Genomic DNA, 13,314 nt, shown 5'->3' with positions numbered 1-13,314 from the left:
ATATGACCATATATACTGTGCACTAGTGTTTCTAGAATTAGCAGAACAAGAATTCTTGCTTTTGCCTGCAGTGCTGTCATTGTTTAGTATATTAAACAATGCCTCCTATCACATAGACCAGGCATGACCAAACTTGGTCCTCTAGCCAAGTTTTGGGACTACAATTCCCATCATCCCTGACCACTGGTCCTGTTAGCTAGGGATGGTGTATGGCCTGACATAGACAAATACTGCAGAGAAAATCTTGGATACATGAATTAGTTAAGTTTATTATATTTATATATTGCATCACACACCCAAAGGGAGTCCTGAAGCAGTTTACAAAACAATAAAACTCAAAGCTATCATATACAAGACAGTATAGTTAATTAAAACAGCACATATGTAGAAATACTAAGCATGCAAAGAAATCAGCCAGCAGCATAAATTATCCACCCACATCCAACAGACCAAAATCCCAAACGAAATCCCAACCATTAGTGTTGTCCAAATGCCTAGGAGAATAAAAAGATTTCCACTGAGCAAAGTCAACGTCAGGCAAACATCTTTGTGAAGTAGATTCCTTAATAGGCTGCTGCCACAGAGAAAACCAGTTCTCTCATTGCCACTCTTCAAACATCTCTCAGAGGGGGAAGAAAGAAAATTGTCTTGAGAGATCGACCTCAGGGTCCAGGTAGGTTTGTATGGTGAAAGGCAGTCCTGGATGAATGGAGGTCTTGAGCCATGTAAGGTTTTATAGCTCAAAACAACACTTTGAACTTGGCTCAGTAACAAATTAGCAGCACATGTATGTGTACCAGAAGTGGACTTACATCTTCAGCGGTTTTTACAATGTTGTATGAGAAAAAAAGAGCCAGTCACTTGAAGTAAAATATTTATATTTTAGTGTGTAGGTGGACCAGAAGTGGACTTAGAGCTTCAGCATACTACAACACATACTACAATGTAGTATGAGAAAAAAGAGCCAGTCACTCACTGAAAATCATATATTTTAGCGTGTATTAAGCTGAGCTGCAAACTGCTTGTTCTGTCTCTGCTATGGAAAGTTTAATTTGCTATTTTTATTGAGTTTTGCTGCTTTAATGATTGTATTTTAAAATACTGTATTATGTTTGCTTTTGTTTTGTGAGCTGCCTAGAGAGTTTCATTGATGGGTGGCAATATAAGTTGAACAAAGAAATAAAACAGTAAAATATGTATGTTGGTGCTTTAATTTTACCTGCGGCTTTCATGCACCTGTCATCCCTGGTCAAATTATTTTCCACATCATGATAGCATCCCATCAGGGCAGAGCATATCTAAAGGAGAAGCAACAGAATGCTGCTTTTCACATTGCAAGCTTTGTTCAAGGGAGTAGGACTGCAAAATATTTCCATTGCCAACACACACACACACACACACCACTTAAATGGGGGAAAGATTTTTTTTTAACCTTAGAATCCTGGTGAGTTCCCCAGCATACTCATTCCTGACTTAAAATTGGAGATGGGTTTTCCATTATGTTTCCACATTACGTTTCCCATCAAGAATATAGTTCTACAATCACTGTGAGATGCATCATTTATGGGACTGGTCCAATCCAGTGTTTACCAGCCTAGAGGGATCGTGATGGGGAGTTACCAGATTTCCCTCCTTGGTCACCCACAGTTTCATGCTCATGTCTTAACTGGGTACATTATTGTTTTGCTTGCTCTTCTTCCCCACCCACTCATCTCCTTTGCTCCACAAGCTTTCCCTCTCTAAAGTCCTGCCAAAAGTGAGGCGGAGCAGCTTGAGGGGAATCTGACCTTTTAATATGACAGGCTTTAGCAAGGATTTGTTTTATGTAATCTGATGTGGCACTTCACTTGTAGAAAATTATCATAGTAATCATTTGGGTTTTATTTTCACAGACAATAGAAGGTTGGACAGCAAATCTTGGGGGTTGTACTAGATTTGCATAGTTGGCTCTGAATTTTTATCTCCTTTAATATTTTCAAAGTGAAGGCAGACCTATGAAACCTAATCCAACACGTTTATTCAGAAGGAAGCCCTGCTGAGTTCACTGAGATTTTAGTTTCCCACAATCTTAAGTCCCATTCAGTACTTTACATTTCAACATGTTTGTTCTCTCTCTATACAGTATATATATTCATGAAAAATCATTAGCCTTTTAGCATGAATTTCCCCTAATGTACACATTTTTATATCAAGGCCAGAGCCGTGTGGGTGCAGCAACATGGCCAATCCATCACACCTGTTGGTGCAGTTGCTTAGCCACAACCTCACCATCACTCTGCCCCACCCAGGTAAGCAGAAACAATGGAAGTAGCACCACTCTCAGGAGGACAGGGGCATTGCACTCCCTCATTGCACCAGTCACTCCTGGAGGTATCACCAGGCTGGGAGAAATCCTGAGGCTTCCAGAAGTACCTTTCTTTTAAAAGATATAATCCCTAAGGTGGGTGGAATTCCAAATAGCACAATGAGAACTGATTGTGCTTAATGAGTGTAGGATTTGGAGTGCGTGTTTGCAGTGGGAGGTGCGGTGTTGGACATGGGGCAATAGAGGAGGGCATGGCTGGCTGGAACGGTGAACAAAAGCACATTACAGTGCAACATTTTGCTACAGATCGCATTTGTGAAACCCTGTTTGTTCTTTCCATCTCAATACCTGCTGTCTTCAGGTTGCTCTTATGAAAGTCAAAGGATCTTTGATACGTGGTTCTGAAGGCTCACAGAAACTGTCACAATACCACATTTGGAATGATGTGTGATCAAAGGATAAAGATATGTTGCTCAGAATCTAGAAGGAGCTAGGAATGTGCAAAAAACCTTGGAGGTTTTAATTAATTCTGAGATGAAAGGAAAACAGCTATATGCAATTAACAGCCCAGCACAGAAACCTACTTGGGCTGGAGTAAGTCCCACTAAATTCTGTGTGATTTACCTCTGAGTAAGGATTTGTTCAGTTGCACTGTGCTGATGGCTCACATCATTTAAAAAGCAAAACATTGACAGAGAAGGGAATTACTGAAATGTTTCTACACTTAGGCTGCTTCTAGATGGGAAGTGGTACCCTATCATTGTTCTTCTGTTGTAAGCTACAAGCAGGATGACAATAGACTTTTTCTTTGTGTGTATCCTGCTATTTCTCTCATCAGTACTTTGATAACTTGTTTCAGCATTTTATTGATTTGTATTATAATTATGTAGTAAAAAATGACTTCTGATTGGTATTTTTATTTATTTATTTTTACATTTATGCCCCACCTTTTGCCCAAGGAGTTAGTTAAGTCCATTGGTTAAGGCTAACCAATTTGTAGGGTTCAATACATGCTTACCACTAGGTCAGCAAGTGAACCCCATGGAATTCAGTGAGGCTTACTTCTGGGTGGATGGAGGCAGAGTGTATGTACAGTTACTGTGGCATAAACCCACTTCTGACCATAGAATATTATGTCACAATAAACATGTTTGTTGGTTGTTGCAGTTAGTGTATCCTTAATGAGCAATAGCACAGTCCCTGAAATGCTGAAATATATTATGAAGGAGTACAGGCCTATACATGTCCTCTCAAAATTAAGTCTCATTGAGTTAAACAGGTAGGTGTATAAGATTGCAGATCTACCTCTGACCGCAATGCACTGTCAGGCACAGAACTTAAGAGGCACATAATTTTATGTACATGTTGAAACAATGAAGGGGTGAGGGAATTAGGTGTTAATTTCTGATCGTCTTTAATGTTCCACAAGTGACTTTTATTCTACACATAGAAATGAGACTATATTTCTAATTGCATGAGAAGAGGTAAAATTTTATTTTGGTGGTTTACTTTTGATATGTTCGTTTCTCCAATTTATAGATATCTCAGTGCAATCCTACATACACATCTACTAAGAAGCGAGCCCTAATGAGTTCAATGAGATAATTGTGTGTTGGATAGAAGATTACATTCCTTTAAATTATTCTTTGAAAACAAGCGCAAATGCCTTGCTGTCGCTGCTTTGGGGACCACTGTATGGGACCAAAAAGTGGCCTAGAAATGCTATTCTACATAATCATACTAAAAAAAACTTAAAAGATGGAGTGTGTTTGTGTATTCCACCTAACACACACACTCATGGACTGCAGTCAGATTGGGAAGCAATTTATATTTTTCTTTGTCATATGAATGAAGACCAACAAAGTCATGTTATCTGAACCCACCCACATATTATTGCAAAACATTTGGCAGGCTGAACTGAGGATTTCATAATTCTGCGGGCATTACAAAGTGCAACACTTCAATGAATTCTGTTTTACTGAAGAATAGGAAACAGATGTTTTATGGTGGAAAGCAGACCTTCCATTCAATAGGTGAAGTGCTAAACGCCAGTGTTCCTCCCTCCCTAATCAGTGGGAGGGTCAAGGAAACTTTGGCATGGTCAAGCTCTCTTTTGGAGTTAAGAGCACGGGAGATCTACAGTGTAAATTTATGTATTCATTCAATGGCTGAAAAGGAACCAACAGGCAGCACCAGATTTTGGTGGCCCCAAACGGAAACTTTGAGCCTCTTTCTAGCATTTGGCCCAGCCCAAACTTACCTGCCAAACCTGCCCACTAGGTCTGTGTCTAATTTCAGTAGAAAACACCTACATTTCTATGGCTTGGCAAACTGCGAAAAGCAATGCATCAAGTCATTCTGATCAAACTAGCACCACCAGATCCCTATTCACGTTTCCTTGGATTGATTCATACAGGGATGCTGGCGCGGATGGTCACTGCGGGCGGAGCTGGATGAGATGACACGCTGGTTTTTCCAACTCTGACTCACTCTCACATCCTTGCAATGCAAAGCCCAGGCATTTAAAAAAAGGAAGAATATCTCCCTCTGTTCCAGTTTCCTTTCCGTTTCATTGGGCGGCTGGAAGAACCCTTCCCCAACAAAGCGCTCTGTCAGCTGGGCGCACCCACCCCATCCATCCCACAGAATAACCCGAGATGTGATGTGCAGAAGCGAATCCCACGGCGCCCGCCTTCCCGAGTGGCGCGCGTGCGAATAAGAACTGGAGTCCCCCCCTCCCCGCCTAACCCACCCCAAAAGCGCTTCGCCATAGGCCGGCTAGGGATGTCAGTCTTGCCTCCTCCGCGCGTGCCTGCGTGCCTGCGTGCGCCCCCCCCCCCCGCTTAGTGAACTGACGCAGGGGTGAGGAGGCGAGGGACAGCAAGGCAAGGCAGTGGAGGAGTCCAGGCTCCATCCTCGCGAGCTGGCCAGGAGGAGCGCCGAAGCAGCGAGGCTGCGGTTGCGCCATCTGTCAGGAGCCTGGGTGGCGGTGGTGGGAGGAGGAGGGGAGGAGACAGACTGAAGCGGCTTTGGCTTGAGTCTTGGGCACAAAAAGAGAGAAAGAGAGGAGGCAACGGAGCCGCGCAGCGCGAGCCCATCTTCCTCAGGACAAGCAGCCCGCGCGGCAGACAAAGCTTCCGCCCCCTCCTCGGCCACTTGGCGCCCCCCGGCCGCTGAGGCAGGGACGTCCACCCCACCCCACACCCTCCTCCCGTTGTTATTTCGGTCCTCACGTTAAGAATAGCAAGCGCGAGCCGGGGAGAGAGCGACAGATATCACCCGGAGCTTTTTTTTTTCTCTGGAGAGGGGACGCCTTCCGCCGCCGCCGCCCTCCGGACCCTGCAGAGAGCGCGAGGGGGAGGGGGCGTTGGGGTGAAGGCGGCGCTGCAGACCCAAGTCCGGCTGCGCTTCAGGTAAGCACGAGAACGCGCCGCCCGGACTTCCCGCCGCCGCAGCCCCTGCTTCATGGAAGGGAGGAAGGGGTGGCAACGAGGCATGCGCCGGCTTTTGTACCACCGGGCTGGGTTCCCCGCTTTGTGCTGGCGCGTGTGTGCGTGTGTGCGCGCGCGCGCGCGCTCTTCTCCTGAAGTGGCTCAGGGAGCAATTGTCTTGCTATATGTCGTTTCTCGCGCGGAGCTCCCACCTCTAGAGCCCCGTGTGTGAAGGCCAGACCAAAGGGGATGGGACCTAGAAAGCGAGTGATGATGGGACCAGAGTCATGGGTCCGTTTATAATTCGAGAGGAGTGGTGGTGGCTGGGCCTAAAGATTTGGAAACCAGAGCAGAATGCTTTCATTCTCCTTGCGATAACGGCATCGTCGAACATGGCAGAGAGGTGTGGATGGGATGGGGAGCCAGAATAATGTCATTTCTAAAGCATGGCATTCAGCGTATTTACAACTCTCTAAAGCCCTGCTATTTCCATATGCCATTTGTGTCCAGCTCTTGTTGGAAAAGGGTGCCCTGTGCTGGCCTCTGGAAGGAACAGTCTGCAGTTAAGAAGTTTTTCATTTATGAGATTTATAGGATGTTGTGTGTGCATGTGTGGCTGCCTGGCCCACGCCTTTGCAGAAATGCTTCATAGCTATCAAAAGCAGAGATTTATGTGAGCTGCTGTCTGCTCTGTAGGATTGGCCCTTCTTGTGACCCTGCTGCTGATGGGGCTGGTGACTGGCATGGCCATATGACAGGATTTTCAAAACAGGGGCACTTTGGAGATGATGCCTCTGATCTACAGAGTAGAGCTTGGGCTTTCTCAAATGAGGACTGTTGCCTGCTAGGTTCTACGGTGCTGAGATGTTGTGGAATACAAAAACCTTCTTTTTAAAAAAGAAGGGGATTCCGCTTCAGTATAAGGGGCATTTGTCAACCCCTGATGGGGATGCATTGTAATTACAAGAGGATCAATTAGATAATGTTTTGTGGCACGTTGAATGAGGGAGAGGGTGAGAATAACTACAATGATGTAATCCTTTAATAATTGATAGTTGTCCTATACAGTAGAGTTTTCCACATGCACAAGCTGCTTCCCCCTTCCTTCTTGGCAAAAATGCTGAAATTTGTCCAGATCCCCACCTTCTTAACTCACACAGACTGATGATTTTACTAGTTGGGGGGGGGGGGGAACGACTGCTGAGATTCATCCCAAGGCTTTATATGCTGCAACTTAACTGCAAAAAGGGGGAGTGGAAAAAATAATAAATAAAGTGACTCCTCCCCCTCTTGCAAACAGATATTGAAGTGTGTGTGTGTGTGTGTGTGTGTGTGTGTGACAAAGAAGGCTTTCAGGGAAGAAAAGAGATTCACATAATGCTCAAGGGTAGTGAGGTTTGAAAGAGACCCCTTTCCCCCCTCCCTTCTTCCTTTGGTTGTTGTTATTATTATTTGCTTATTCCCTGGGGCTTCTTCTTTCTCTTTCTCCAGAAGATACCACTGAACTGTTCTCAGTATCTTTCCAGGCACATTTAGTCTAATGAAGGATTCCTAACACCACACATGGATTGCCAGCATTTTGCTGTGCCTGCAGAATCACAATTTATATGTTAAAGCCAGCTCTCCCCCCCACTCTCTTTTAACCTTTGAAATATTAAAAAACATAGAGTGATCTCTGCTGCTTCCATCAGGAAAGATGATGAATGAAGGAAAATTAGTAGAACATCAGGGGCACAATCCTATGCATGTCTGGTAAGTCACATCAATATCAATGGGACTTACTCCCAGGTCTATGGGATTGTAGCCTAAAAGACATAGTGTTTGTAAAATGCTTTCTCCCCCCCCCCAACCCCTGCTCCATTACTGTGGTACATTCATTTCTTGTGCTCAGAAGTGGGGACAGGGTGTGTTAGAAAGGCATACATAAAAATCGAAAATTCTCCCAGGATACTTACCTGCTCACATGTGTTCTCAGCCCCACATTCTTCTTTGTATTACCTGAAAAACTGTGTAACAATTTGTAATTCTTTTAAACAAACTCTTCTCATGAGAACTCTGTCAGCAGTTAAACAATTGTTGAGCACTTTTGGTTATGTTTGCAGAGGATACAATTTGTTTTGGTTTAGTCTGAAAGTTGAATTTGAAGGGTCCTGTTTTTGCAGTTAATTTAGTTCATCTTTCAGTTGCAGAAAAAGGAGAATAGTGTTGTTATTCAGATGCCCACCATTTTATTGCAATTTACAGTTCTTGGACAAAATGTAAATTGAGTGCTCTAAAATAACCACTGATTGTAGGGAGCAAAGTGAAGCATGTGTTGATTCTTAAATTATATCTGTGCTTTCTTACAGTGAAATCAAAGACAGATCCAAATTAGACATGGTGGCAACAACCCCTTGCCCATTTTAGATGTCTGGATCTGCAAACGTGTAATGGGCTTCAGAATACCTATCCTGACAGAATTGTGCTTATTCTTTTAAAGTTGGTATAATAAACTGTTGGTTCTAAAATGTGAGGTTGCAAAATATAATTTAATAATTTGTAAGCTCGAGGGGCACAGAGCAAGTGAAATGGTAACTTTATTTGAATTACATCATGTTTAAAATGTGGAATGCAGGATTTTGGGTTGTATAGGATGTTTCTCAGGCTTCATGTTCAAGAAGCAAGAAGAAAAGAACAGAAAGCTGTAGCTGTTCCAGGCACTTTGTCAAATATACTATCTTCAGGCTTTTCAGTACCATGCCAGAGGAAATGCTAGCATTATCTGGCCTTTGCAACAGTGCCACAGTATTTTATGTGAGACAATTGGGGCAGAGAGCTGTATGTCTCTGCTGACCTTGCTATTTAAAAGGAATGCCTGGCACTTGCAAGGTGGTGGCGCTCATGTTGGTGCTACTTCATAAGGGTTGCAAGGAGCTGCATATACCGTACCACTCATATCCGAAAAACACATACCGAAAATTTGCCTTTGCATTGCTGTTGTGCCATACAATAGTTTCTTTCTCTAGAATAGCAGTGCTAATTATTGCAATCGTTTTGAGCTCCTATTCACTCTGAACTTGACAGCACAGTTCATGCAGGTCCTACACTATCTGGTAAAAGTTAATGGGATCACTTTCAGTTGTTGTTGACAATGTGGACTGGGTGTTGCAGGGGTAGGCCATCATGACTTTTAAGATCTAACAGTGAGGGACTGGCTGGCTGGATCCAGAAAGTGGATTGTGGGAAGGTACATGCCTGCTGCCTTGAAAGGGACTGTGTTGTGGTCCCTCCTGAAGAGGTTGTCCCTGGATCCCAAGGTATTAGATAATTACCATTCAGTTGCAAATATTTCTCTCCTGGGCAAGGGAATTGAGAGAGTGGTGGCTGGCCTGCTACAGACATGCATGGATAATGTGTAGACCCATTTCAGTTTGTATTCACCATTGAAACAGCTTTGGTCATCTTGATTCTTTATCAGTGGACAAACAGTGTTTGGTATCGCTGACCATGATATCTTTGAGCAGTTGTGCAGGTTGGGACTCAGTTACAGTGATTCTGCTTCTGCCTGTGGGGTCATTACCAGAGAGTAGCATTGAGGAGCTTCTGCTCAGCCCCATGGCACAAGGAACTTACTTGTCCCCCATGCTATTGAAATTCCTAGGAGGTTCATTTGGGGATCTGGAGCATGGTCTCACTGATTTACTGATGACACTACGTTACAAATGAATTAGGAGAGGTGGACCAATGTCTGGAAGGAGTGATGGCCTGGATGAGTGCCAGTAAACAGAGAATGATTCCTGACAAGGTGGAGGAGCTATGGACAGGTGTTTCTTGGGTCCAAGAATTGGGGGAATTGCCTGTTTTGGAGTGGGTTGTACTTCTCATGAAGAAACAGGTACATAGTTTGTGGGTACTCATTCATTCCAAGCTGTTGCTAGAAGCCTGAGTGATATCAAACTATGACTGGTTCACTAGTTATGGCCATTCCAGGACTAGGATAGCCTGGCTTCAGCTGTATTAACCTCACAGTTTTACCTTGTGACCTTATGTGGCAGTATCCCTGAAGACAGTCCTGTAGCCTGTGGGGTCATTACCAGAGCGGCAGCTGGTATAGAATCATGGAATCACAGAGTTTAGAATTGTAGAATCATAGAATTGTAGAGTTTAGTCAAGTAGCAAGATGGGCTCGGATCATGGGCATACCCAGGATCAAAACTAGGGGGGGCAAGGGGAGGGGCCAAGGCACGGAAGGGGAGGGGCTACAAAGTGGGCGGGAACAGGGAACTCGCGCTCCGCTGGGCTGTGCCCCTCCCTAGAAGCAGGGCTGGTGGGCGGAGGCGGAGCCCAGCCCAGCGGAGCACGAGTTCAGCGTTCCCGCCCGCCGCGCCGCGCTCTCTGGTTCCCCGCCGCGCTTGGCCTTGCCAGAGGGCGCGATGGGGAGCTGGAAGGAGGGCGCAGCGCGGCAGGCGGGAACGGCGAACTCGCGCTCCGTCGGGCTGTGCCCCTCCCTAGAAGCAGGGCTGGTGGGCGGAGGCGGAGCCCAGCCCAGCGGAGCGCGAGTTCGGCGTGCCCGCCCACCGCGCCGCGCTCCCTGGTTCCCCGCCGTGCTTGGCCTTGCCTGAGGGTGCGACGGGGAGCTGGAGGGAGGGTGCGGCGCGGCAGGAATGGCGAACTCGCGCTCCGCCGGGCTGTGCTCCGCCTCTGCCCACCAGCCCTGCTTCTAGGGAGGGGCAGCCTGCGGCCCACTTGCCCCGCGGTGGTTACGCCCTTGGGGGGGGGGCAGCTGGCTTCTAGAGTAGGGCAGCTGCCCTAACTTGCCCCGTGGTGGGTACGCCCTTGGCTCGGATGTCACTAATCCTTAAAGAACTGCACTCTGTGTCTGTGAGCTACCAGATGTATTTCAGTGTGCTAGCATATGAATGGCTTGGGGCCTGAGCACTTAAAGGACTGCTTCTTCTAATGCCTACCAGCTCATGCTTTGAGATCAACGGGGGAAGCACAGCTCATGGTACAGCCAATGACTATGGGTTGTTGTAACATGAAAATGAGTCTTCTCAGTGGTAGTGTGCCAACTCTTCTTGAAAAAGTGGGTCTGTCTCTGATGTTGACAAGCTTTAGGTATCAACTGATCATGCATTTGTTTGCCTGGGCTTTGAGGACATAAATGTGTTATGGAGTCCATGGAACAGATTCAACTAACTAGCCATGCCAGCAGAAGCCCACACAAGGACTTCCATTAGTGCAACAGGCCTTCCCCTGCTCCTCCTTCCAGGTGCCTCTCTTGCCACCCCAAGTTGGCTGTGAAGGGAATTGAGAGACCCCTGGAACAACACTGAGGTCAGGGGAGAAAGTAGAATCTTCCATCAGGGAAGCAGAAATACATGCACTGGTGGAGTGGCCTGCTTAGCAGTACATTAAATTCCTCCCCAACAGTTTTATTATTGATGTTTGCTGCACTGTGTCTTTGATTTTAGCTACGCAGTTTTAGATGTTTTAATTATTGCTTTGTGTTGGTTATATTTTATTATGCTGTGAACCACCCTGAACTCCTATGGGAGTAAGGGTGGTATAAAAATACATTGAATAATAATAATAGGAACGGCAGGCTTCCAGCATAGCAATCTACTGTTACGGGTCTGAAAACCCTGAACACAATTCTGTGCTCTCTTGTCTTTGCACAGTGGGACATAGGATTGAGTTTTTAATCATGTCAGAATAAAAGTTCTGGACTGCATGTTAGAACATTCAGATGTGCTATTTAAAATTAATGTTTGAGCTCACATTGGCATTAAAAGAAACCTAAGTAGTAACAATTTTCTGCTACCCATCTGCAGCAAAATATTTACCGGTATTTCTTACCTTCAGTCCTGGGCACACAACTCATAACACTTGTAGTAATCTTTGTTACCACTTGATAGAGATGGCATGTTTGCATTCTTTGGAAGCAGTTGTCAGATGGACAAACAGTGGGCTTTTGAAGTAGGGATTATCTGGTGATTTTCCCCCCCCAGAGAGTACAAATGCAAGGCATAGCATGTGACAATTTTTGCTTGTGGAGTTTCCCAACAAAGAAGATCACTTCTAAAACAGATGCTTCCTATGTATAAAACAGTGAATTTGCAGTTGTGGGATGTGTTAATACACAACAGTTATCCTGCTTGAGGAGCTTGAGTAATGTTATCCAGATATATATATGGAGCAGTATGTGAAGATACCATTGAGGCCAACAGCCCTATGGGCTTCATTAGGCTTGATATGATTTGCAGTAAATTTATGGTCTAATAAAAATGTGATTGGACAAGTTAAAACTGTATAGCCTCTGCAGAATTATGATTCACATTACAGTATTTTTTAGTCATTGCAGTTAGACTAAAACTGCAGGTTTTGGGGATCCTATTTCCCCCCAATTTACGGTATTATGCATTTTATTTATACATTCTGTTATTTATTTATTTATTTATTTATTTAGTCACTTGGTCTTGTCCAGGCCAGCCCAAAGCAACTTACAGCCAAACAAATAGACAGTTACCCCCCTCCCCAGGAGAAATTAAAACCAAGAGGAAAAAGAAATACATTAAAAATATCCTGCCCACTTCCATAAGGCCACAGATAGTTAAAGGACAGAGGCCCAGTTATAAAGGAAAAAATTGCATGGTGCGTAAAGATATACAATGATGGCACCATCATTGTATGGGGAGAGCATTCCACAAACAGGGAGCCACCACAGAAAATGCCCGTTCTCATGTTAAGCTACCCTCAGACCTCTCATGGAGGGGGCACATGAAGAAGGGCCTCAGATGATGAGTAAGGGGTCCAGATCAGTTCATATTTTTGCAATCTAGGAAACTGTAGGAAGTCTCAGTGACAGATGTTCAAAAAAATTGTAGCCTTAATTTGCACTGTTGGTCTTTTTCAGACTAAAGTAGTAAGGTTTGCTTCCCTGTTTAGGGACATTTTTAATATTTGATGTCTTATCGCGTTTTTAATATTCTGTTGGGAGCCACCCAGAGTGACTGGGGAAACCCAGCCAGATGGAAAGGGTATAAATAATATGTTGTTATTATTATTATTATTATTATTATTATACATAATGTATGCTGAGTGACTGTTAAATCTCCCTTTAAAATGTTGTTTTATAGCTATATTTTATTAGTTCTGCTGGTAGGGCAAGCACAACAAGAAAGAAGAGCTAAAAACAATGCAAGCAAAATTAATAAGGCATATTTATGTGTGTATATATCCCCATGCAGATAACTGAATGCTGATGAATGTTGCAGTGAAACTCACATTTGGAAAATCGATGCATTATTATTATTATTATTATTATTATTATTATTATTATTATTATTATCATTATCATTTATTTATATCCCAGCCACTCTGGGCGGCTTCCGGCCGAATATTAAAAACAGTACAGCATCAAACATTAAAAACTTCCCTAAACCGGGTCGCCTTCAGTTGTCTTCGAAATGTAAAATAGTTGTTTATTGCCTTGACATCTGCTGGGAGGGCATTCCATAGGGCGGGTGCCACTATCGAGAAGGCCCTTTGTCTGGTTCCCTGTAACCTCACTTCTCGCAATGAGGGAACCGGCAGAAG

General features: G+C 44.4%; 1 protein-coding gene across 8 annotated transcripts in view; it reads left to right on the top strand.

The window, feature by feature from the left end:
- Positions 1-5,190: 5,190 nt before the first annotated feature.
- The window catches only part of FYN (FYN proto-oncogene, Src family tyrosine kinase), a 117,710-nt gene continuing 109,586 nt past the window's right edge, over positions 5,191-13,314 (top strand). For 7 of the 8 annotated variants that reach the window (XM_035109106.2, XM_035109101.2, XM_035109105.2 and 4 more), the window contains exon 1: positions 5,191-5,718. The gene's annotated coding sequence lies outside the window, so the exon portion shown is untranslated. The remainder of the gene's footprint in view (positions 5,719-13,314) is intronic. The other variant, XM_035109108.2, reaches the window with a different exon arrangement.

Source organism: Zootoca vivipara, chromosome 3 (assembly GCF_963506605.1).
Source record: "Zootoca vivipara chromosome 3, rZooViv1.1, whole genome shotgun sequence".
In the NCBI taxonomy this organism is placed as follows: Eukaryota; Metazoa; Chordata; class Lepidosauria; order Squamata; family Lacertidae; genus Zootoca; species Zootoca vivipara.
The sequence above is the reverse complement of the archived record's forward strand: the minus strand, read 5'-3'. Positions and strand labels throughout refer to the sequence as shown.